Here is a 25,741-nt window from a genome sequence, read left to right on the forward strand (position 1 = left end):
TTGAAATTTTTTGGGTCTTGAGAAGGCATTCCTTTGACATTTGCTATTTTAAAAAAATGACTTAAAATATGACACTTCAAAAGCTGCTGCTCTGTGTGTTCACAAAGTGGTTTCCATATGCAGAGTTCCTGTCAGATGTACAAATATGTGTGTCCACATGACCATAACCATTGATAATAGGCTAAATAATTATTTACACAGTGCCTTCTCAAGACTGATGGATCTCTGTTAGTGTTCATTTTATAAGAAATAAGTACAGAAAACAAACTATACCAGTAATAAATGTCCCTACCTCATTCAGTGTGTTAGGGAATGAGCTACTGTTGGTGTCATGAAAAAAAAACAAGTGACCTTATACAGCTGTCAGGATTTTCTTACCTCTTTCTGTGAATATGATTGTGTCTTGACCTGGTCACATAACTTTTTAGTATCTCATCTTCCTCATTTGCAGAGTGGATATAATTGTCTCTCTGAGTGCTGTCCAATATAACAAAGCAAAGTGCCCCTGAAGCACAGAAAATCATTCCAGGAAAGGGCTGTTCATTGTTATACATAAAAATTGCCTGATTAGCTAGTGCAGCTCTGAAGGATAGGAAGGTGAAGTGCTTGGATGGAGTGAGAACTCATCAAGGTTTTTTGTTAACACAAAATATTACTTAAAATAAGCTGGAAGTTCAGATGTGCTATTGTGTGAATGGGCTGTGCTCTGCCTGCTGTGCTTTGTTCCATCTTGTGAGCCTCTGCTCTCTTGCTAGGCAGCAGCCCCAGCTATGATCCATTCCCACTCCTGCCAGAAGGCTCTTTCCAGGGACAGTCCCACACCTGCCTTGGGGACTGCTCTGCTGCTGGGCCATAACTGCTCCTCCTGCTAGAAAAAAATGCAGCCTTTGGGACCAAAACCATCTGCTCTGAGCAAGCCCCTGTAGGAAAGCCAGGCAAGCATGAGGTCTCATGGGGACAAGGAGAGTTAGTGCAATATACAGACATCACTCGAGACAATTAAGAAATCTGCTCACAGGAGAAGTGATGATAAACACAGTGTTGTGTTCTACCTGGTGTTTATCCTAGAGATTTTGAATTTGAAAGATAAATAAAATAAAATAAAATAAAATAAAATAAAATAAAATAAAATAAAATAAAATAAAATAAAATAAAATAAAATAAAATAAAATCACAGCCTCTGAGCATCAGTCAGGAAGAAGGTATAGAGCTGCATCCAACCAGGACAGAGGTCTGGTTTTGTCAGGGATAAGGAGACCTGCCTTGCTTGTGCCAATGTATTTATGCACTTTGTCACACAGATCCCCTTGCTAGCCTGCAGCTCCCTTCCCCTGCTTGGTAGCCTACCCAAGTGTGGAGCTATTCTCAGTTCATCTCTTTTAATTCCAGCTGTCCCTCTGCTCTGAACCCCACATCTGAGCTGGATGCTTTCAAGTATACAGTGCTTTCTGGCCCCTGAGGTGCTGGTGCTTGGGCACAGTTGTGAGCTGCTGTGCAGGGGTCAGGGTGTCCTCCTGCCTTTGAGGCTTGTTTGGGAAGGTACAGTGTGAGCTGGGTCCCTTTACAAAAAATAAGAAGGTAGGCAGCCAAGTCTTTCCTCTGGAGACTGGGGGAATGTGTGTCTGTGGAGAGGGTTTGCCTGTTTCTGCTGGTCATGGACAGATGAAAAACTTCGTGTACTTCTCTGAGTCCTAGATCTGCATGACCCAAAATTGTTAAGTGCAATCCCTTCAGCAGGCCCCAAACTCTTGAGTCACACATGTTGTGGTGCTGTTTCTCCCAAAGTGGCCTTACCAACACCAGGAGGTGGCAGGCTGGTAGCTGTGTCCCCCATCCTGACTTCTCTGTTGTGTTTAGTGCAAGCTGGGGCCTGGAGGCACAAACACAGCTTCAGTGAACCAGCAGCAGCTTCACATACAGACCTGTCAGCAAGGCGTTCCTAGTCTGGACTTGTCTGCAACCGGTGGTGTAGAAATCAAGAAGATTTGTTCATTTCAGGAAAAAAAATGGCAAATAACTAGACATCTGCCCTAGGATCATGCCTACCAAATTTATATAAAATATCAATATTGATACAAAAATCAAATGTCAAATTTAATAAGCACAGTAGAACCTTCCAGTGACTAACTGCAAATCAGTAACCCCATACATCTCCAGAAATTTGGGTGGAAAGAGGAGAATAGGGAGAGGAAGAAAGGAAAGCATTCTTTGTAAAATAAAACACAGACATTCCCATAATTAAAAGAGGAATACAACCTGAATAAGAAATCACAAGCATTAACACCATGATGAACACATTTATAAAGAAAATAATAAGCAAAAAAAGATGTTAGCTGCCTCTGAGCAATTTTGGCACATTTCTTCCTTGCATTAAAGCCTGGTGGATTTGATGGAGAATTTTTGTTGCAATCTTTGCAAAACATGTGTCACAGTAAAGGAGAGAGAATTTTTCCATTGCATTCTCTGCTGCTCTGCTGTTGAGCACCAAAGAGGCACATTTTTTCCTAAATGTATTCTTAGTTTGTTGATTTTGGTGATGGTAGTGCTGCAGGAGTGGTGCCTTTTCCAGATGGCATTCAGAAGGCTCCTTGTCTCCTGGCTGAGCCATCAAAGGTCCCTCAGGAGACAGGAATTGCCACAACCAACTGGAGGGAGCATTCTTCTTACCCAGATATCCATATCTGGCAGTCGCCTCCACAGACTGCTTAGGAGGGATAGAGCACTAATCTGCATCTGCCAACTGTCCTGCTTCACATTTTCTCTTAAATTCTCTTTGAAAATTGTCATAGAAGGAGGCTTCCTGTCTTCTTCAGATCTGTCTGTATCTTTATAATATTTACTTTTATCTTTTGGTAAAGAGTTTCACAGGCCATGAACCTATTCTTTGGGAAAGCACTTTCCTTTTTTCTTCCTACTCGTCAGTTCATCACTCATGTGAGACCAGATGCTGAACTAGGGGAAAGCAGTTTAAAGCTTGTCCAAACTAAAACCTTCTTTTTAAAACTCACCCTTTCAGGTCTTGTCAGCAGCTCCAGGCATCACCAGAGCATATTGAAAAGCAATTTGTGACATCTGCGTTCTGCAATTTAAGTCTGGGTCTTGCCACAAACTGCTTAAACTGGAAGAGCATTAAAAGGTTAAAAGGACAGCTGTACAGAGCAAGCCCTCCCCGGGGATCCAATATTAGCTGGTCTCATGGTCCTGGAGGTAGAGAGAGGTTAAGAAGCAATTGCAGACATACCACTGAGCATGGCTGAGAAAGTCACTCTCCCACTGCGAGTCTAACCAGGTGAGGAAGAAGCTGAATCTCAAGAAAGACCAGCATTGCATCTTAGCTGAGCATATTCACCCTTCCTGAGCAGCCTCATTGACTTCCTGTGTAAATGAGCACGTCAAGGACCGTGTAAGCTCATGGTGGGGGAAATGACAGCCGAGCACAGAGAGCTCCCATCTGCTGTCTGCAGAAAAACACTCAGGATTTGGCCCCAGCAGTCATGCAGAAAATAGGAATCAGGAAGCACAGCACCTGAGCAATGGTAGGAAGGAGCTCTCTTTCCATTACCTTTCCTTCCCTTTGCACCAGGTGTTCTTCCCTTGATCAACACATGCAGCCCTTTGGATGTGGGGTTAGGACCACATCTCCTGCCCACCAGCCCTGTTCTCCTGAGTGACACATGCTGCATTGGAGCAAGGCACATCTCTCCAAGACCCCCATTCTGACCTGCTCTGCTTCTCCATCCCATCCCTCCCACCCACCCTGATATCGGCTTGATCCCTGACAATCTACCTCAGTGGCATTCCCTCCTTGCTGCCGTGCGAGACACAGAGGGAATGCTGGGATCCTTTCCTTGCTGTGACGTGTCTGGCAGGGAAAAGGGAGTGTTACCTGATAGTGAGGTGGTGATGGGATTCCCTAAACAGCAGCAAGGGAAATCAGGCACAGGTGATTTTATTATTTTCCTCTTTCCTGACGTATTGACGCTGATAAGCAGTTTGAGTTTTGAAGTGGATTTTGCACACTATGTTATGATCTTAACGTATAGCATTTAACAAAACTGTTAGTTTAGATTTTGTTTCTCTAATTCTGAACCAAAATGTTCTACATTGTTTGAAATCAAACTCAGCTCTATTCTATGGCATAGGGGAACTTGAAAAGAAGGCAAGAAAACAACTCTGTCTTTACCATCCAAGCTAAAAAAAAGCACTCTCAACACTCATCAAATAGAATACAGAAATGGGATCATTCAGAAGAAAAAATATCAGATTTTAAAAGCTTGTCTGTGACAGTTTGATCCCTACTGGGTTACATGCAACGATGTTACATACACAGGTTGCGTGTAGGCACATAGCAACAAACAGAAAACAAACTAAGGGAGGCTGGTTATGGGCTTGGAGCTTTCCTTCTTACAGGTGAATTTTTATTCCCCTTGCGAAACCTGATTTCATGTCATATGTGTTAAAATCATCACTTCATACTAGCAGGTACAGTTTAGAGATAAAACAGAAGAGCACAGGGTAATGTTAATAAAAGAAACATTGCTTGGTCCCTGACTGCCCACAGAGACCAGCAACAAGGTCCCTGCACAAGAGCCAGCATGGCGTGCAGCACTGCTTCAGATTTCTGCTCTTTCCCAATGTAATTTGTTCCACATGCTGTTTACCCACTGATTCTTCCAAACCACGTCTTGGCTAGAAGGCAGGTGATGACAGGTCATGGAAAAAAACAGAAGAATTTTGCAGCTTGTCTTGGCTGTACTGAATATGCCCTTGTGCTTGGAACAAATCAAATGCTTTGTGCCTTTAACAAATTGTGGCAAGTCCAGTGAGCCTTCCTTCCCTGGCAGGGGCTGGAAAGATGCACCAGTGCTACAAAAAACAGCGAGTTATGGGATGACTTCAGTGCATTGACACTCATAGCAGAGAAAACAAGGTATGGGCTGGCTTGTGTGAGCAGATGCATGAGTGTGCTTTGCTCTGGATGTGTACATCCAGGGGACAGGGATACTGTTCTTTGCAACCAGTATGTGTCATGCCTTCCTTTACTACCTACCTGGGAACTGCCCTTGAAGCAACAATCATCCACAAATTCCTTGTTCTACAAGCCAATAAGGTGTCACTTGCTAAAGATACACTGGGAAGCAGCTCATGAAGTCAATGAGTATGACAAAGTTTATCTATTTCTTTGTGTCAAAGCTTCACGGTGAGTAAAAGTAATGCCACCATGAAAATGCATAAATTATAGCTCATGCTGCACAAACTTAATTTTTAATAAATAGACTCCATTGGCTCCCTTGGAGTGTGAAAGAGCTATGTGGTTCCTTGGTGATATCTTCTCTGCTTCTCCAGGTATCACTGAGGGAAAGCCCAAGACTTCATATCTGGGAAGTGAAAGGCTAAGAAAAGGGGGAGAAATGTGGCATCTGGAGCTGCCATGTTTTGTCTTGGCAGACACATATCCAGAAAGGGCAGTACAAGCAAAGGGACTGAGCATGAACATCGGCTCAATGGCAGCTGAATAAATGTGCAGGGATTTGCGTCAGCACATTATTTTTGCTGCTGGACCCTGCTGAATTTATTTGACCTGGAAGTCACCGATCATCTCCCCAGCTGGGAAGAGAACAGCAGCACATGCTGTGACCTGTATAAAAATCCAAGCTAGAGTGGCCGACAGAAAGAGGGGAATCTGTGGAGATATATTTATGTGTCTGTGTCAAAAGATCAAGTCTACAAAATCACTGGATTGTTACACCAGTATGATATGTCTCTGTAGCTAAAGATGAATGCAGACAGAGGTGGAAAAATGCTTGTTGTGCCATGCAGTTTGTCTAATTTATCTCTATGAAGATGTATGTCTGTTTTCTGCAACAGTTTTTCAATCTTCCAAGAAATGAAACTTCCCGTGAAAAGTTACTTTACAGACCACATTGAAAATGCCCATGGTGTTTTTTTTTTTTTAAAAAATAAATCAGTCAAAATTTTAAACTTAATGATTTCACTTCAATACTAATAGATGCATCATTCTGAATCTCATTTGATTCCTGAATCTCTCAAAAATCTACAGATAACCAGATCTTTATCAATATGGTTCTTTCAATTAGTCTTTTCAGTGATATAATTATTTTGTCCTGCCTGAATTCTACCAGTTTTTCCGGGTAATAGAGTGCAAGGTTCCTTAAGCCCGAGCCATCAGCTGCTCTGTGACTTTGTTTGCCATGGCAAGTCGGTGCCTGACTGCCTCTTGGCTGGCTAAAGAGGCTCAAAGATCTTACATTTTATTGGAGTTAATCAGAATCTACTTTTAGTGAAAGTTAAAATAATCCAGCACTGCAAAGATGTTAGAATATGGCCATTTACTCATATGAATATGCCGCTCAGCTACATATCCTTGCCCAGCTATTTAACATGCACATTTTCCTCCCGACTTAAAAGCTGTGGGTACATTGGAGGTTGTCCAAAGGAGTGAGCTACCCCAATGCCAAATGCTTTTGTTACCTGTTGCACAGCCCTAACTTCCAGTCTTCCTCTTTCAGTTTATTTCCCCTGTAAGAATTACCAGTGCATTGAAATCCAGTCATGCAGAGTCCAGCTGTGCCACTTTTTGGGAAAAATTAATTAAAAATTATTTCTAACCTAAAACCTGCTAAAATTTCTACTTTCTTCAAGATTGTCTCTTTATTAGGTTGTGATTGGCAGTTTGGAGTTGGCATATCAGTATTTCCTCGTAGGTGCCAGCATTAAAGGGAAAGTACTTGCTCCTGTCTCCAAATAGGAGACGTTTTCCATATGTGCACTCTCCACTCTGTCCTGCTAATGACTATACATTAAGATATTATGCAGGAAAGGTTGCAACATTTTGTAGCATATGTCTGTGCAAGTGAGAAGTGTGTCTCACACCTGCTTCTTGGCTCTGGGATATTATTTCTCGTAATTCTCTTACTGCCTGGCTGGCTTGTGGTGCTGCAGGTTTCAAGTGGAGAAGCAGGGCAGCAAAGCAGCGCTTCCCCTGCTTGGAGTGGCAGCACACATGAAAGCCTCTGGTCCCTTCTGTGACATTGTGCTTGTGGGGAGGGCATACTCTGCAAGAGGCAGTGGTCAGCCCCCTTCAAAAGAGAGCTTCCAAACCACTTCCAAATTATTCGCATGGAAAAAAGCTTATGACTTCTTTCCTCACTCAGAATTCAGAGAGTGGGTCTGAAATAGAGACCATGTTCCTTTAAATAGCACAAGCATTGCTGGAGCAGGATTACATCTGTCACAGATAAAAATGCTCTATTTATGCCTTATTGTAATCCATTCACTGGTTTATGGTCCCTGTGTCCTTCAGGGAGTGTTGGAAGCCTACGCAGTGCTCTCGAGTGCTACATTTTGCATTCGTATCTCCAATTCTGTTGACAGATGTGTACAATCACACTCAGCAGTCAGACAACTCCCTCTTGACTCTGTATCAGAGGAAGAGCAAGAGGGCAAATTATTTCAGCTGAGGTCAGCATTAACTTAAGCTCAAAATAACTCCCTCCAGATACACCTGTTTCAGACAGAAGCATGCGAATAGGAGGTGATCTTGGGTGAATTCCAGCCACTTCCTTATTTCACATTCTAGGGGGCTCTGCCATCACACAAGTAGACAGCACACATGCTGTCAATTAACCCAAAAAATCTGCAATCAACCTGATAACTGAGAAAAAACAACCCTCCTCCTGCAAATAGATTGCAATGGGTTAATAAGCACATATTTCCCATTTTACGTATAATCATTGAATATGTAAATACAGCATGTTCCTGGAAGCTTCAGGGAAAAGATGATAAATTTAATGAGGACAATCAATTTAAAAAAAAAGGCTGATTAATGCATTAATGTTAGATTAAACAAAGGTTTCTGAGATAATACCATTTAAACAATAGTTTCTAGTTTCTCTTAGTTTCAATTGTTGGGATTATCAGCTTCCTGTTCTTACCCTTTCCATACCAAAAAACATATTCTCTCATTCCTTATAATGGGCCATTCCCAGTAAAGCTGAGTAGCTCCAAAGAAATGTGATGAATCACTCATTCCTTGTTGCCTTGTGATCAGAGATCCGCCTGTCCTCCAGGGCAGGGACTTATTCTTCTGACTGTGTTCCACCCAACCTCAGGTTGAAGGGATCCTGGTCTCACTGTACCCTGCTGAAAATGCAGAAAAACACAATAATGTTTTTGTCAGTCTCAGTTATCAATATTGGTGTGTACTGGCTAGTGTCTCCAAAGTCCTTCACAACTGCATCTCAGTCGCCTGGGGTTTAAAGGGAGATTCTCAGAAGGATTTGGGAAATGTTCTTGAAACCACCATTGTTCTTGAAATAACCCTTAGTGGCATAAATCCATTCTCTTTCACATCCACTTAAAGTAGAGTTTAAATTCCCAAGAACTGGGAGATTTTCCCTGAGAAACCACAAAGCTTCTCATGGCTAGAGGCCAAAGCTAAGAGGAGGTGCCATCATATTAACCTCAGGCAGCTTTGGTATTTTTGTTGGCTGTCCTCAAAAATTAATGATATTAGCAGGTCTGACTTAGAATATGAAGGGTTGTAGCTCCCTCACAGTAGGTGAGCAATCTGTGCAATTGGACATAAATGCTGATAACAAGGCCTCCTTCTAATTAGAAAGCAATAAAACAAACTACATCAGCAAAAATTCCTGCAAGCATATTCCTTAAGGCTTCTTTGTGTTCTCATGAAACTCAAACATCTTTACCATGCAATACCCTCAGATTCACCAGCTGGTCACAGATATACTTAAGCACTGCTTCTTTGTGAAACTGTCCAGAAAAGATTGCTTGGTGCTGCTGCTGGGGGTCAGGGCTGGTGGGACACACTTACGCACGAGAGGCACAGATGGACATGCACAGACACAGAGCTGCACCCTCTCTGTGCAAGGGGAATTTGCTAAGGTAAGCTGAAACCTCTGTGTATGCATTCTAGTTTTCAGAAAGGTGCTTGAATGGAATGTACTTGGAAAAAAAAAGTGTTTGGAGTGGAGAGCAGTCACAACAAATGTAAAATGGAGGTTACATGAGGGTCTGAGATTACACCCCCAGAAACATCCTGCCCTTGGTTCCCTCTGTCTGAATATGGAGGGATGGCTTCTAATACTGCAGAAAGACAGGGGTGCTGAAAGATATTACAGAAGACAAATTGTGCAGTTCATTTTTCATCCATGTCTACACAATTCCCCAGCACAGACAATTACATTGCTTGACAGTCTCAGCCATTTCTTACATTGTCATAATCGCTTGGCTCCCAAGACAGCCTCCCTCATCATGCTGTATCCTGTGGGCCTCTGGTCTCCATCTTCCCTAAGGTCCAGGTCACAAGTTTTTGGCAACACTGCACATGCAATGCAATAGGATTTTAACATTGCTCTGGAGTGCTGAGAAAAGAATGAAGGGAATTGAGGAAGAATTAAGACCATGAATTACTTGACTCATGATGAAACAGTCAATGGCTGTATTTGAGGCTTGTTTCTGACATCTGGAAGGTCACTTGTGAGTGACATTGAGGACTCTCAAAATAATTACTGAGAAAAAGTTTCTTGAGGCAATCTGGGGTTCAGAGAATAAAACACATCATCAAACAAAGGCAAAAAAAAGAAAGACAAAAGAGAAGAGCTTATAAGATGGCACAAAACTTGATGTTAGTGTTGTTAATGCTGGAAAATACTTCTTTTATTGTTTGGATTTTTTTAAAATAAGGTACAGGGATAGCTACTTTTTCCATATTGCTGTAAGGAGTGATTTCACTGCTCACCTGGATACAAAAGGCACTGCTAGAAGATGAATAGCCCTTTCTGGGGCCAAGGGCACCTGGCAGGACAGGGTGGGAGCAGGAGGGGCCACAGCACAGCAACCTGACAAAGTAATCTCCTGCTCCATTAATGCAGTTGACCTAGAGACTTCCAGACCAGAGATTTAGTGGTGACCTAGGAAGAAGCAGTTTTCCTGGTAAAGGGTAGCAGCACTGCCTCTGGGAGACTGGAGTTCAGTAGCAGGGAATGGAGTTCACCAAAAGAAGTTTTTAACAGCTCCTTTGGCTGTGATCTTGGCAGACATTTCTGTGAAATCGGCCTGAATCATCTCCAGCACAGCTCTGTCTAGGCAAGAGATGTAAGATTTATAACAATCTCTTGGAACAGTTTTCTAGATGCTTTGTAAATGGCTTCTTTGATTTGCACAACCTTCTTCAGTGGAGATGCTGAGCATCACTGAAGTGATGTAGCTGTCTGTGGACTGGGTAAATACGAGCTAATCTTTCTGGTGGCCACAGCCTTTCCTTCACTTCATGGTAGGAATGGTCCCCTCAATCACAGTTCACGATTATGTTGAAAGCTGATAGCTCAGCATGCCTGTGTCTATGCCAAAGGCTGGCATGGGATGCCTGGACATAGCCCAGGTGAGGAAAGGAAAACTACAGTTGGTTTGGCTAAGAGACCCAGTCAGGTCCCCAGAATTAGTGGAAAACCAGATGGCACAATAAGGTGCACATATCTGTTTAGATATGTGAGAGGCTTAGACATCTCTGCCCTGTTCAAGTCTCACAATATTAAAAAGGGATGGACTGAGTGGGAAGTGTTCCGCGTCACCAAGATCTGACCTTACACATTTAGAGTGGCCACATTTTTCTCCCAAAGTACCAGATTCATAACTTCAGCAGTGAAGCAGATTTTCTGCAGGCAGTTTGCTCTCCTGAAGGAAGACCCACTGGCTACTGCAGAGCCCTTAAATGTTCCAGACTTTTCAGCAGTGGGGCTGAAGTTCTTTTCAAACATGGTAACACAGGGGTTACACAGCTGGTAAGAATTATTTTAATGGTTCCTGAGAAGTTCTAAAGGCTAATGAAAAAGTAATAATGTGAAAGCAGAAAAGGAAATAGATGGTGTGAAGTGCTGGAAGGTTGAGAAGAAGTGTCATGTTAAAGAAAAGATAGAAGGCAATCAGGTATATGTCTGAGATGTGACTGCTTAAACCCCACTGGTCTTCACAGGTTTTATGAAAATGGGCTGTTGTGTAAAGTGAACTACTAGAGATATTTCTAAGAGCACAAACAAAGTCAAGAGCAAAGTTAAGAAAAAATAAATAGGTTGTTTGATCTTCACCAAAGTGCTAGGAACAAGAGCAATCACGAGATAGAAGGAGCAACAGCTCATAGAAGGACACGGAAACAAAAGGGTGCACATCCAAAGCCTACAACAAGAAGCATTAGCCTGCTGCAAGAGAGAGGAATCAAAATCTATAGAAGACTTTATTGAATGGGATGAAACAGATGTACCATCAGGAGTTAATAATGAAGGATTGTTACAAACACATTTCGTACTGTTGGGGATCTCTGCAATTTCCTTTGATTAGAAAAGAAGTTTTTGGTAGAGCAGTCCAGAATCTTTCTGTTGAAAAACAGTTATAAAAATATAAAGTCATAAAAATGTTATATTAACAAAAGCATTTAGATATTTGTGTGTGTGTGTATGTGCCTCTGGATATTTGGACTGACATGGAGGGAATTCTCCAGGAAATAAATCATAGGTTTTGAACTGATCTACTTTTCAACACTAGAGCTCATTTTACAGGCTTTTATTGCTTTTCAAGGATTCTTCCTGTCCAAGTAGATAAATTGTAACAGTTCTGCACTTTCAAATGTGTCTTCTCATATGCTATAAGGATTGCTTACATTCTATTGAAGACTTTTTATGATTCTTTTTTACTTTTATTGAGAACATTAAAAGAAAAGCATATAGTAGTTAAAAATTGACTGTTTTGTTTCTCCCACTGATTTTTGTGTTTGGGATCTGCCAGAGATATGACTATTATGAAAGAGAAAAGAAAACACCTCGTGTATTTCCCTTGGAAATTTCCACAGATATGCATGCACCTATTTCTAATTGCATGTGGTGCAGCCATGCAGTGGGAGCGAGTCCTCTCCTTTCACACCCAAATAATGGAAAATGGATGACATGACTGAAATATATCAACAGGAGTCTCGCTATAATTATGGTAGTACAAGGACATGGATAAGACAGGGCATTTGTTTAGACCTGCCTTCACAAATAAGCATCTCTGTTTTGTGCACTCATGCCTTCTCCTTGCACAGCAAAGACACATTTGGGAATGGTGGGAGTTGGGTGGGCTTGCAACTATCTGTAATTCTGAGACTTTGCCCCATAGACTGTCCTTTATTAGACTAAATGGCATGGCTGGGGAAAATGATTCAGGGTTTCTAGCACGTATCTTCTTTGCTAGGTCTGAAACAGCAGCTAACCAGAACTAGCAGCAAACTGAAGCCAGTTACTCAGAATTTGGTCCCTCCATGTACAGAACTCCCTTACCATGACATTGCTTTCAGTCATTCCCTCTAGCTGAATCAGTCAGTATGATACCAAAGCCTGAAAGTTTGCCTGAAGTAGATGGCTTAAGGGAAGCATCTGGGAGAGGATAACAGCAATAAACAGACCAAATTCACTGCTCTGGAAAGCGGGCAAAACTTAATTGCTGCCAACAGTGAGCTCAGTTATGGGTACAACACTGGGAAGGAGACACAAAAACCAAAGTGTGTAACTTAGGCAGGCATTGCACATCATTCACTCTATTTATATGTTTTAAAGGGGACATCCCTGTGGCAAACAAAATGATTCTACAGTGTCTGTTTCTGTGGGGCTGTTTTCTTGGGATGCTTCTCATGATTAACAACAGGGCCAGAATGGCTCCGCAGCCCACTGCCTTGCTTTTGTTAAAGTAAACCCCCAGGCTCCTCCAGAATTCTCAAGCCTTCCTCTTCCTTAACGGGTTCTTGGCCCTGTAGTTTCCCCCACACTTCCCCAGTTAAAGTGTTCCAGCCTGGGCGTGGGAAGCTGTGCACAGCTGTGTGCCCGGTTTTCCAGCTCACCATTGTGACAGCTGGAGCTGCTGGCCAAAACCTTGGAAACAGATTTTTAATTTAGATTTCTGGCCAAGCTGTGGCCTATTTTAAGCCTTTAAAAATACTCTGGATCTCATGTGGATCTCCATTGCCTTTGAGTAAGCCAGTGGCAGCAGCACAACTGAGCTTCCCAGTGGCAGCCCTGGGTAAAATGGGGAGGAGAGATCAGGATCCTGCCCATGGATTTTTACAGTTTGCATAGAAGATAGAGTAGCTTCAGGTTTTGTTTCAGACTCTCAGCAGAGGCAGACCGTTGGCTGTTTTGTCAGTTTAATGGGAATTTAATGTATCTTTTTCTTCTCTCCAGATGTGCTAGCAGATAACACAGATCTGTGTCTTTATAGCCAGATCCCTGAACAAATGTGCAAAGATGATAAGGGTGCAAAGAGCTTTCCCTTGTCCTCTCCAGAATGTGTTGCAGTCTGTTCCAACCCACAGGGTGTTCCTGCTACCTCCCTCCTGCCCTGCAGGACCTTGTGGTTGGGCTGGGCAGGGAGAGCCAGGGAGCCAGCAGCCCCTCATAGCTTTGTTATCAGCTCCCTCCCAGGAATCCCTGGCATTTTGCACAGGGTGCCCCTAGCACAGAACTCTGCAGCTGGCAGGGTAAGGAGCAGCAGTGGGCAGGGGAACCACATGAGCTTGCCCATCGTCTACAGATCATGACAAGTATTTCCCAGTCAGGAGCATATTTAATTGAGAGACAATAAGGTTTTTATGGAATCAGAGCAATTAAATTCTGTACTGGACTCTCATAAACAGGAAGACCAGAGGATAAGCTGGTTTAAAGTGTAGTTTAGGACATGACTGGGCTTACATAGTGACCTGTGAGCTGAGCTGCAGCAGTTCTCAGCCCCTGTGTGCCTGAGAGTCAGCCTCCCTAGGGCAGATGGTGCAGGCATCTCATTCACCTCCAGAACAGGATAGGCCAGGTTGTGCTACCACAGCATAACAGGGCTCCTCTGACAGAAGCAGTGTCTTCACAGAAGGAAAAGCACTTTGTCTCCATTTTTACACGGGGGAAATAGAGAATCAAACATTAACTTTCTTCTGTTGCCGGCAAGTGGAGTTAGTTTAGATCAGAGACCTAAGGAAGATGGTGTGAACATGAACTGTTCCTCTCATTTGCTCTTCAATAAGGAGCATGGATATATAGGTGAAATAATAAGGCACCTGAAGACAAATCCACAGCACTGGTCTGCAGGCTGGGTTATTCTCTGCCATCAGGCACGGCTGTGGAGTCTGAGGCATTGCTATACTCAATGACATGCTCTTCTCTGTGCACAATAATTGAATGAAGATGTGCAGTAGTTTGCTGCAGCAGTTATATAAATCCCTCCTCAAACCTAACACTTACTAAAACCTGTGTCCTTCTCAACTAGGCTTTGTTACAGTTGTGTCTTGATGGTAGTGTACTATGTCACCCATCATTACAGGGAAAAGAACAGCAGCCAATTTCTGTACATTGGAACAACACAGGCTAGTTATAAGGTGTCCACTGTGATTCAGTATTTGCTGAACTGTTAACACATTTCTTTTCAGCTGACAGTGCACACTGAAATTGTAAGTCTAATTGGAGTAAGAGACTTCTACAAATCTGCTGTCCTGTAAAATTTGATTTTGAAATCAATGGCAGTGCAGTCAGCTTCACTGACGCTGTTTTGTTAGGTTTTTTTATCACAATTTTTCCTTCAAATACCATGCTGATTTATGTGTAATCAAAATTCATACAGAAAAACCTAGGGGACATGAGTGACACAATACAGCTGCACAGAAACCTTGAAAGCTATGCAGATTCAGTCAAATAAATTAGACATCTCATGATCCCTGACCTAGCAGCTCTCCATGTGTGATAAAAGCTTTTGAGGGGAGACAAGACTTGTGTGCTGCGGGCAGCCTTGGTTAGGACAAGATTAAAAAAAAAAATTAATTCAGCCTCTCCTCATCAGACAATAGCACCACCTGACCATGCAGGGTAAGATTTTCACTCAGTGACAGCCACTTCCTCATCCCTATGGCCTCTCTACTGTGGATCTACCTCTGGCCGGTTTGGGGATTAGGTTGGAGGAGTGAAAATGATGGGTCCTCAGAGTGGAGTTTAGGAAAGGCACAGAGGGTGAGTGAAGTAGACCAGAAACTAGATGCTGATGGGCAAGGGAAAGGAGCAGAAAGACAGTGCTGCAGGTTTGGAAGTCAGAGTTGAAGTCATCAAGGGATGTATAACACAAACTGATTGCCAGCAATATGTGCAGGAACTCAAACAATATGGGCACTTCAACAACAGTAATTTTCAACTGAAATAAATATACCATCCTTCCAAGAGGATAGCAATAATTAGGAAGGAAGTAATTTCACAAAGCATAAACAGAGATCAGCTCTTCAGGGTAGGAGCAATGAGGAGCATGGTCTCTTCCCCTTGAGATAACCTTGGGATAAGATCCAGACTGGGAGGGAAACATCAGAAGTCAATGTGACTTGGCACTGGCCATCGCCAAGGGAATGTGATATGTCAGATTCATTTCTAAAAATCCTGTCTCCTTCTGTCTCAATTATCAAGACCTGAAGCACAGGCAGCTCTTGTGCAGACTGCACAGGATGGGGCATGGGCATGCAGTGGCTTCCCAAACCTGTTCTTTGGCCTTGCCAAGGCCTGTCCCCTCAAGTAAGAACTTTTCACTTCTTTTCTGGAAGGCATAAACCTCTTCAGAAAGAGATGGGAAACAGACCAAGGTTCAGTTGATCTTAATCTTTTCCCTTCTGCCTCCATCTCATGATCCAGGTCTCAAGAAGGGATGTAGCCCCAGTTTCCACCATGCAGCTGTATCCTGGCTGTGTGGTAGAAGGTGCAGATACTGCACAAACAATAGCAGGGGTGGGGGGGTTAAACTCCTACAGCACCCTAGAGCAACTTTGTCTGGGCTTCACTTAAACCATCACTTTCCTTTTGATCTCCCTTCAGTGCATAGACTGGGTGATAAAAGATCAAAACAAAAATTTTCTGGCACAAACAAGAAAATGTCACCTTTGTGAAGCAGTAATTCCTGAGTGCAAGTTATCTGCCAGTTTGCATACAAAAGGGACAAACCACTTGTGTAAGGATATTAAGTTCTAAAGTCAAAAGCAGATTTACTGTGGAGTTTAAGACTGATCAGCTTTGTCACTTTGCATTCCTCAGTTTAAAAATCAAATGAAAGACTGCTTGCTTGCTTTTTGGTTTCTGAGAAATACGGTTTAAGAAATAAAAGCATAAAAATGTATTGCATCTGCAAAACAAGCCATAGTAAATAATATCTATTCATACTCTATGTAAATTCACGCCCTAGATTCACAAACACTAGTCCAGAAACTTGTTGGCAGGAGATGCAATAGACAAATATACAGGCTGTTGGCAGAAAAAGCACTTCCATTATTCATTTGTCACTGGTACCCAGGACTGTGATGCTATTCAAGGTAATGTACTGTCTCAAAATAAATCTTTTATCACTACTCACTTCAGCAGCCAGAGCTGGTGGAGTATACAGGCTCATACACATACAAGGCCAAATGACAGCCAAATGCTGGAGCTACTCTATTGCAACACAGTTTCATTTTAATACTATGCACTGTTCTCTTTGAGGATTTTATCAAGGTAATGGTCAGATGTGTCTTCTGACGGACTCACTGCTGATGTGCACAGTACCTTATGTGCACAACATAAGACACCTTTACACGAATTCCAGAATCTGTAGCAGCCTGTGTAGAAAAGTATTAATGATGAGTGACTGACAGCACTGGAAAAGGTGAAGGGACTTTGTGCTTCCCTTAAGTTTGAACCACAAGAATGATAACAAGGCCCAGAATAGAGAGAAGCAACAGGATCAGTTTTTTAAAAGTCTTTCTTCTTTAGATTGGACTGAGGCAAATGCAAATGGAAATTCGGTCCCCGAAGAGATGAAACTGTACATGGAGTTAATAATTTTTCCATGTTGAGTCCATCTTATTCCAATCAAATTAGGGTTTTCATCAGTTTAGATGCTAGAATAAACTTGAAAAATGACAGAAAGAAAAGCAAAACTTTTCAGCTGAAGCTTTGCGTAACAACAATACTGAAAATATATATGCAATATATATGCACAAGCACATTTAATTACAATTCCATACTGCAAGAAACAAGGACAACTTTACCTATGTTTCATAGAGTGTTTAAGTTTAAGCCTTACAACTCAGAGTCCTTTCCTGTGTCTGGAACATGATGAGGGGGGTTTGAGGTATGGAATCTGAAGCATAGCAAGGGAGACTATTTTGTCGTATACTTCGAGAGGAGAAACTAGGCTGAGAACGATGGTTCCCACCAACACCGATTCCATCTTTTTCTAGTTAAGTGATACTAGAGACCTTTGTACCAGACTAAAAGACTGAGAAGTACTTAATAACCTAATAAAATATCTAAATTAGAATTGATGGAGGTTTCATGAAATTATGGGAAGTGAAGAGGTCCTTACTTGCATGTTTTGGATCTAGTTCCTAACACTGCCTTCCAAATGCAGTTGTATTCCTCTGCTGTGTTCCCCTGCAAACACAGAGTAAGTGAATAAATAGTAGCAAAAAGAATGAAGAAAGAGAAAAAAAAGTACTCCTTTTTTTTTTTTAAGAGAAAAGGAAAAGCACGTCAGGCGTGAGGCACACGGGACTCACTGCTCCCATAGTCATTATGGGACAGGAGGATCCTCCAAAGAAATAGACCTTGGCTCTAACAGACTCACCTAGGGGCTGGTGATGGCAGGAGATGGGCTTGAGGAGGTGAAGCAAGGCTGGCTGTGGGGGAACCAGCAGCACACATGGGAGGGGGCATAAGCTGACAGGATGCTCCAGTAAAATGCAGGGTACTGTACAAACAACACCCAGGTGAGGCATGAGAAGGACCACAATGGCAGAGCACCTAGAGCACTGAGTTTCTAGAAAAGAGGGGTTAGGACAGCTAAACTTTAACTTGTGTTGCTGCTCATGGCTGTTGGAATTGCCTCCAGTGCGTGGCAATGCAATTGCCCTAGCACTGGGATCCCCCACAGCCTAATGGCTCAAAGCAGAATCACTGCCCTGGAGTAACATTGGGTTCTGCAGGGACTCTCCAGGAGCTTTGTCTGTTTCCTTGCTGTGCCCTGAAGAACTGCCAGGCATTGCTAGCGCTGGACCACAGCTCTGTTCTTTCCTCATGCGTCCAGCTTGCAATGGTGCCTGCATACATCTCAGTAAAGCTGTGGTCTTCCAGCTGCTCCACAAAGAGCTCCAGGACCATGGTTGAAGAGTGGCATAATGGTCCAGACCACCATCTGCAAAATCAAATTCCTTCTGTGGCTTGAAGGCCAACCTCACTGCTTTCTCCCCTTCACCAGCACCAGCAGCTGTTCTCCTATGGCTGGGCTCAGAGGAGTCACTTTAGTAGCACCCTTCTTCTCTTGTGTCTGTCTGGGCAGGACTGCTTTTACTCAGGAGGTACAGAAAATGGCATTTAGATATGCAGATGAGTTGGCTGGCGGCTAGGATGTGCAGTACAACATGCTTAAGATAATTGTGTTGTGTAGTTCTTGGAAACTTACTCCTCCAGGGTTTGATTAGCAAGGATGTCCCTGCTTCTCAAAAAGATGATGAGGGAAGTTGACAGACATAGTACAGCTTTAATGCAGATAGGGAAAATACTGTCTTTTAAATTAATTTCATAGTTCCTGTCATTTACTGCAAAGATAGCAGCAATACTTAAGAGTCCATTTAGTAACCACCCTGTTTTGCTTTTCCATATTATTTTTCAATATATAGGTTTTTGTCCTTCAAAATCCTTTTAACACTATCCAGTTTTCCAGGTCACTTGAAATCACTATATTTATTGATCTTCTACATTTTAATCCACTTCTCACTAGTGGATGTGGTCACCACAATTCAATAGTAGAATTCAGTCTCGTGGGATAAATATTTAGTCCATCTTTAGGCAAGTAAAACAAGATTGCCCACTTTAGCTGGAGAGTGTTTAGTCCTGCTTGTTCTGCTGGATACCTGTATAAACTAAAGATCTCTGCTTTTTGAACAGTGCGGCTGTTTCTTCTGAGGGTGCACCTGAACAGTCTTGTTCCACCTCTGGTGACTGGGCCACAAGCAAAAGCTTAGGCAGCTGCTTCAATTTTGACCAACATTGCTAAGTCTTTTCCCATAGGCAACAAAAACCATGTCTATTCAGTGGGATAAATAACACTTTTTTTGTGGGTCAGATCAAAGACACTGTCAACAGGAGTCAGGTGAGACTTGAAATAGTTGAGAGGAGAATTCCTTCATTTCACTGTCAGTGTTCTAAAATGGAACGTCAAATTCCTTCAGGGAGTTACATTCCCAACAAGATTCACAAAATAGTTAAGAGGTTAACTTTCACTGGTCTAGTGCTGGTTGTTGGTTGCAGACATGTAATGAGCTGAAAGGATGATTACAGAAAACCAAAAGCGAACAACCAAGTTTATGTGCAAGTGGGAAGCCTCTTAAACCAACCAGTGAGGCAACAAGAAATCCCCCAGTGATGTTTTAAGGTGTTTGCTAGCATCTGTGCAAGTAAATCAACAATATTACTCATCAGGGAGATCTACTGGGCTTCGCAAAGCTTATGCATTGTGTAGGTGTGGGTCCTCCCAGCAGTAGAAGATTCCTTGGAACAGGAATGGGTTTGAGCATTTTGCTTTGTGCCTTACACCAATCAGAACAACTAACAAACTTGAGCAGGACCTGGTAGATGAAGAAATAATTCCTCTTTTCTCCTGACCTACAGAGTGCTGGCATGGAGGTAGATCTGATTTTTTCTGCTAATGGCATCCTGACTTGTATAAACAACTGTGAGGCCAGCAGGACCGGGAAAGTGAGCATTCTCCTGGCACTGCTGAGGTAACATCTGAAATCCTGTGTTCAGTTTTGTGTCCCTCGCTACAAGGCAGACAGTGAGGTGCTGGAGCAAGTACAGAGAAGCAAGGTGGAGGTCAATGTCTTCTCCCAGGTAGCAAGTGACAAGACGAGAGGAAATGGCTCAAGTTGTACCAGATGATGTTTAAGTTGGATATTAGGAACACTTTCTTCACGGAAAGGATTGTCAGGCATTGGAACAGAATGTCCAGGGAAGTGATGGAGTCACCATCCATGGAGATATTTTAAAAATGTGTAGATGTGGTGCTTAGGGACATGATTTAGTAGCTGTCTTGGCAGTGTTTGAATAACAGCTGGTCTTGATCTTAAAGGTTTTTTCCAACATCAGTGATTCTATGTTTCTATCATCTATGTTTCTACTCACACGGTGCTTTCTGTTAACTTGTTTCGGCCCTTTCTTGATGTCATTTGTCTTTTCTGGTGGTTCTAATGACCACAGTCATGTCCCCTGAGCGCCATAATATGCATCACCACACACAACATCATGAAGAATTTTGTATGCATACAAAATGTCTTTAGCTAGACCTGCATCATAATATGACCCTAGAGTTTGATGGTTTCAGAATGTCAGAAAGCATCAGGTTTAAATAACTGCCATATTTGTGACCCTAAAGGCTACTGAGCACATTTTATGAGACCAAAGTCTGCAGCATCCATTCCTGCTCCTCAGTTGCTCTGGCTTCATACCAGCACCCCTTGTTCATGATTATACCATGCCAGCAGAGCAAATGCAAAAAAGCATTTCTGTTTGTAAGGAGGACATAAATACACTGGGAACATCTTCAATGAGGAGAGAAAATGTGGGAGAGCATGGCTTTCATGTGGCATCACACCAATTAAGGGATAAATGGATGCAGACAAAATGGTATTGTGGGAAGCTGAGTTCTCAGCATATGCAAGTCCCTGGGATAATACATCATTCCTATGCTCTGTGATCAGAAGGTGCTGCAGGGAGCCATGAGGTGTTTGACTGGGCAGTATTGATGGCTGTCTCACAAAATAGCCTTGGGTGTGAAGAACCTGTGTTCCACAGAGCACGGAAGGGAAGGCCACCCGCATGAAGTACAGAGATCATGGAGGAAGACAAATGTAAATACATCCTTCTGTACGTACTGAAATGCTGTGAGAGGCTGGATGTGTGGCTGTTGCCTTTAACTGAGGAAGGAGTACTTTTTTTACCTTACCTACTCATCTTCAGATCAAATTTTCCATTCCCTTAAAATGCCAAGCCTCACCTTCCCTGTCTCCCTGCTGTCACGAGGTGCATCTTTGGAGTGCATTCACACAATGCCATACTGCCCTCACAGCTTCGCTTTGCTAAGGTAATTAACTCATGTAGCTGGATTTTTCTGAGGGCTTTTTTGACCACAGCTACCTCTGCCTGATGCACCCTTATGCCAAGTCCACACATAAAAGTCTGAAAGGTACCCACAGAAGCAAATTTCCACCTTTCCACAGACTTAATTTCTGATGCATATTTGGCTTTTGCTTTATGAGTCCAAGTCCTTGTTTCTCACTTTGATGACTGTTTAATCAGATAGTTTAGCCTAAAATAAAGAGTCTCGAAATGTCTCCTTAGGCAACTCACATTTAATTGCAGTCTGTCCATCTAAAACTTCTTCATGATAAGAAATTACTCTGCACTGTTTAGGATATTATAAAATCTTAAATAAAAAAATGCATAGATGTTAGTTTAACATGAGAAAAGAAAGCCTAATGGACAGCTTCTAATCCAAATAATCCTCTCACTTAATTTGCTGTTCACATGTAAGGTTAGATACTCACATCAGTAATCTGGTGGGTAATATATCAGAAAGATGTTTGTAATCCAGGAAATTCAAAACTCACTTTGAATTAAAAAGGAAAAGAATATCAAATAACTCAACAGAAAATATGTGAAAACTCTCCAGAGAAAACTTTTCACAGAAAAACAACGGTGAAAATTTTAAAAATATAGAAATACCTCGGACTAGTCAAAACAAGAAGTGTATCTGGTTCTGCCTAAAATGAAAATTCTTCGTAGTAAACTGCAGAGCAGCAGCATCCACTAGTACTTATTTCTAACTATACATAATGTGCTGAGAAAGACAAAATTGCTAAATAGTTAAAGATTTTCTCATATACAGGAGTCTTGCATATTTTCATATGTCCATTAATTTAGGCAAATATTTTTCTTTCCATTAAACAGGTGGATAAAAGTGAGCTCTTTGGTTTGTATTCTGTACTTATGGTACATATAGGTTAGTGGATTTTTCACTTGGTGAGATTTCAGAGCAGTTTATCAGTAAGAAAGGAGTTAAAAACTCACGGTACATTAATTGCTTATAGACTCCAAAAATGGCATTGGTGCTGACATAAGGGAAATGTTGTGCACACAACCTATGTCTTATATTTAAAACTGATAAACCTAAATAAACCCACAGGCATACACACGTGCACACACACACACAAACGCCTGCTGCTGCAAATTCAAACAAAAACTGCTTCTGTGTGCAGTTTCACTTCTCTGTGCAGCTGGAAGGATAAAGGCCAAAGCATCACTGGAGACTGTCAGTCACTGAAATCTAACCCCAGGGATTATAATTACCCTGACCCAACTGTTCAGCAAAGGGTACTAAAAGCAAAGGCTTCTGGATAATACCATCTTCCTAATTACCTAAGGGTTTCTATCTTCAAGAGACCTGGCTGATCAATTCTCTTCTCAGAAACTCTAGAGCTAAAGTTCATGTCTTGCTAAGGGAACAGCTTGATGAATCTGATCCCATTTGTTTTCCTCGAGTCCGTGCAGCAGCGAAAGCTGTTCCTCATCCCAGCAATTCTGCCGGAGAAGAGCAAAGAGCCAGCTGGATGATACTGCATGTACATGAGCATCCAAACATCAGATGTTCTTTCAAAATGTACTTATAAACTACCTCAGCCTCTTATGTCTGCAAATTTAGATGAAAATCTCATGAGAGTAAGCTTTTCTCTGAAGTCTCTGTAAAGTCTGCTCCTTACCACTCCAGAAGTTTTCCATGGACCATCTTGACTATTGCGCAAAAATATAGTCCACGTTCAAATCCTGTGGTATCCCTGACTTTTGGGAGCTCCTGCACCAGTACTTCTGCATGTTTCATTAGCCTGTGGCCAGAAATGGGTTCCTTTGTCAAAAAATATGTGGGCTGTTATTTCCAGAGTCTGTCCCCTTTTCCTTTTTGCTATAAAAAGCAAGAACAGAAGGCCCTAAAATACTTTCTCTCTACCAGTGGTTTGTAATATTTTTAGTTCTTGTTCCCCTTTCTTCTCTGTATGCATTCAGCCCTTCCTCCTGCTCCTGGCATCTGCTCCCTGATGCTCTGTATCCCAGTCTCTAGCCACCTCCTCCAGATCCGACATGTAACCTGCCTTCTTCCCCTCAGAGAAAACCTATGATCCCCACTCTGCAGCAAAGGCAGCCTTGCTGCCCTCTCCGTTCTCCCCATTCCAGCCAAACTGCCTGACAAGATCCTGACAGCAGCCTCGCTCTGTGCAGCTTCAACCACCAACCCTGCTGGCTCCTGCCCTCAGGGTTCCAGATGAAATGTTTGTCTTCACTGCAGCCCAGCTCCCCGTGGCCGTGTCCCCAGCCCTGTGTGTGACAGATGCAGCCCTGCAGGGGCAGAGAGGAGGGCACGGCGAGGAGGCAGCGCCGCACCCACAGCACAGGTGGTGCCACCATGACAACTCAGCCTCTGGCCCACAGACACTCCATCCACCTCCCCATCCACCTCTGTCCATCCACCCTCACTCCCCACACCCTGTCCCTGTGACTGAAGGCCAATCCTGCTGCCTGAGAAACAAGAACACCTGGAGCACAAGAGAAGGGAGACTCAAGAGCTGGCGAGGGCTCCAGGGCCCAAGTCTCCCTCCCTTGCTCTGAGATCTGCCCTCGGCCTCAGTGCTGTGCCTCTCGCCTTCATGCAAACCATTCCCGATGGCTGGGTGGTTCCTAGTCAGAACTGCATCCCTACCTGCATGCCATTTTTTATTTGCTATTCAAAGCATGTTAGCTTTGAATTTTTTATTCAAAGCATTCTTGCCTCTGCAGCTTGTCTGGGCAAGCGAAGCCATAGGAGCAGGCTCAAACACATCAGTCTTGATGCTAAGAGAGTTGTACTCTTTTAAGGAAGTTTTGCATTGATAGATCTCCAGAATGAAACCCTGCCTCGTAATTAACATTCATTGGATGTGTTTATGTCACTGTGCAGCTCCAGATATATAGGTTGACGCTCAGACAATGCTTCTGACTGTGTGTGCACTAAACAGATGTTCAGTCGCTTTGACTCTTCGTAAAGTCTGCTTTGATGGCAACCACAGGTTGGCCTGGCTCATAAGAGTGAGTCACGTGCAATTTTTCAACTGAAGGGATAGGATCGACTCTGTTTCAGTGGAAAGACAGAAAAAGCTCTGATTGTCTTCCTCTGAGCTGGATAAAAAGAAGAAATGAAAAAAAGAATAGAGATTTTCTGTGCCAAGGCTAATCGTTTCAGAAAGATTTGTCTCTGATAAGTTTCATAAGTTCCATAAAACTAAAAGGTGTATGAGTTTGATTCCATCTTCTCTTAAGCATTTTCTTTGGCTTAAAGGAAAACACACATAATTTCAACTGAAAAGAAGATTTTTTTTTTCTGGTTTTTACAGGAACAAGAAAAAAAGAGGGTTTAAAAATGGAAGTCCCAGAGCAACCTCAGCTAATGCATTCTGTACCACAACGTGATAGAAAGAGGAAAACTTGTGCTCCACATACACCAAAAGCACATTTTTAACAAGCTGTTCTTTATTGTAGTGAATCACACTGTTTATATGCTTTTCCCTCTACAAACAATTTGTGCGCTCTAGACAGAGAAGGGGGGAACAAAGAAGTGAAAAAAAATGGCAAAACAAAGCAACTTATAAATGAACTCAGATCCATTCAACTGAGATAATCAACACATGCTGTACTTCAAAACTGTGGAAAGGACTGCAGAACTACTTCATTAGACAGGCTGTTGTTTAAATTCCAGACCCAGAGAGGCAAAATACCTCATGAAACCATAGAAAATATCTATCCACCATTAGAGCTGGATTTCCTCCCCTGTAGGTATCCTGTTGAGAGTGGATAAAGTGTAACATTTGGGCTGGAATTGCTGAAGTCCATCAGCAAGGTAATCCGTTTCATTTTGTATCCTTCTCAATATCCCTTTTCCCTATCATGTTCTCTTTTCCTTCCCACTACCCTGTTTATTTGGCATTTTTGATGCAGCACTGCAGATTCTGATTGTTTTCTCAAGACAATCACTGGTTGGGGCTTTAGGGAGCCCATGAGAAAGACAAAGCACATTAAATCCCACCGACGTCATGCTGAACCACTGCCATGTATTTCCCTCAGCAAGGAGGAGATTTCCCCCTGGCAAAAAAGGAAGAGCTCTAACCTTGAAAACTTACTGAATCCAGTGACCTGCAAAGGGTGGAGGTGACAGAGTCACATGGGTGTTTCTGCCTGGTGTTTCTGAGGATATCTTGTTCTTCTTCAGTTATTACTCATTTGACAGACTTTTCTGGAAGCACAACACCTTCAGAAGACATGGAGTCATTGACTCCTTCCTTCTTCTGTGACTGTCCACCAGCCACTCTCTACAGAAATGAAGAACCACAGTATTTTTCTAATGCTCCTCTGACCTGCTCTGATTACCTGGCACTCGGAAGAAGGGGGATTTTTTCCTCTAATCAGCAAGCTTGTTTGCAAGTGTACATGGAGGCTGCACAAAACCCAAAGAGCTTATGAGCAAAAATGCAGTGAAGCATGAGATGGGCTCCATCTCTGCATGGTTCCCTTGCCTATGCTGGCACAAAGGCAGAAGAAACACCTGTGTC

Source organism: Catharus ustulatus, chromosome 3 (assembly GCF_009819885.2).
Source record: "Catharus ustulatus isolate bCatUst1 chromosome 3, bCatUst1.pri.v2, whole genome shotgun sequence".
In the NCBI taxonomy this organism is placed as follows: domain Eukaryota; kingdom Metazoa; phylum Chordata; class Aves; order Passeriformes; family Turdidae; genus Catharus; species Catharus ustulatus.